We start from the raw sequence: 1548 nt of genomic DNA on the forward strand, positions 1-1548 counted from the left end.
ACAGATATTCATTCTCTATCTTCTAAAACAAGCAATTTAAACCTAGGGAAGCCAAGATTAAGTTGTTTGGCTTTCCCTTAACTATAAAACTCTTCAAAAATGGTATGATTCTTCAAAATGGAACTTCTTGGAAATATGGAACCTTGCAACATGAAAAGATGACATATTTGGCATGTAAAATAGTCAATCATGAAATATGAAACCTATTGCAATAGGAGGCTAATAGTGGCTCCACTTGGGGATCGTTTCAAGATGAAAAGACAAGAACACCAGGTCAGAATGCCTTGATCTTCAATTGTTGTTGTAAACTGAAATTCTCCTTGTTCAATGCCTTTGACTGAATTCTTATAAGCTGATATGCAGTATGCTTTTGAGCTGAATTGCAAAAAAATTACAGCTCTGCTTCTTGCCTTTTGGGTGCTTGTAAACATATTGAAATCTGCTTGAGCACTTCTTTGGAATTATTTCAAAAAACAGAGATCTGAAATAGAGCTTTCTTTTATCTTCCCTTCAAAATTTGCTGCGTTGTTCCCTCTTATTGGCCTGCTATAAGAAAAAGTGATGAAAATACAAATATTAATGTACAAAAAGTATACAGAGCTGTGTTGCGTTCAACAAAAGGGATCATGATAGTGCTTTAGCATTCAACCATTGACAGGGCCTTCTTCAGCTGTGCTGCCATCCAAACTCTTCAGAAAATATGTGTTGTTGCCTTGAACAACAGAAATAATAAAGGGGCCTTTCCACAGGAAATCAAATTTGCCATGCTTTCCTTTGTCCTCTCTTCTTGAATCCCATCTTAAGACTTTGTTGCCTATGTAGAAATCTTCAGCCTTGGTTCTTTTGTCAAACATTTTCTTGAGCTTCTCTTGTAAAATCTAAGCTCTATCGTACACTTGCTCTCTTGTTTGCTGCAAATGGATGGTTTGGTTTATTCTTCTTTGGATATCATTTGGCTCTGCCTGAATCTCTTGCAGCAATTTGATAACAAGGATTCCCAAAGAAGAGGGGAACTTGGCCTCCATGCCATAGACTAACTCATATGGGCTCATCCCAATGGATCTCTTGGTTGACAATATGTCTTCCCATAGGGCATTTACAAGCTTTTTGTGCCAGTTCTTCTTGTTCTCCTCCAAGACTGTCTTAATGATGTTAATCGGACTCTTGTTGGATGATTCGGCCAAGACATTACCTTGAGGGTAATAGGCTGTGGAGTGACCTAAGGTAATGTGGAATTTGTGGCAAAAACTGATCATTTTCTTGGATTTGAAGGCAGCAGCGTTATCTGTAATGATCTTCTCAGGACAGCCAAATCTGGACAAAATTTTGGTTTCAAGGAATTGGATGATGGTGGAGTCATTGGCTTGCCTACATGGGATGGCTTCAATCCACTTGGTAAAGTAATCTGTGGCTGTTAGAATCCACTTATGCTGGCCAGAAGAGGATGGCTGGATTTCTCCAATGAAGTCAAGACCCCATTGTTGAAAAGGCTTCTCTCGTTGAAATGGGCTTAAGGTAAGGGCAGAAGTGTTACACAAAAATATTGTC

Source organism: Pinus tabuliformis, chromosome 5_1, assembly GCF_031772625.1.
Source record: "Pinus tabuliformis cultivar Carrire ecotype Pingquan chromosome 5_1, CPIR1, whole genome shotgun sequence".
NCBI lineage: Eukaryota > Viridiplantae > Streptophyta > Pinopsida > Pinales > Pinaceae > Pinus > Pinus tabuliformis.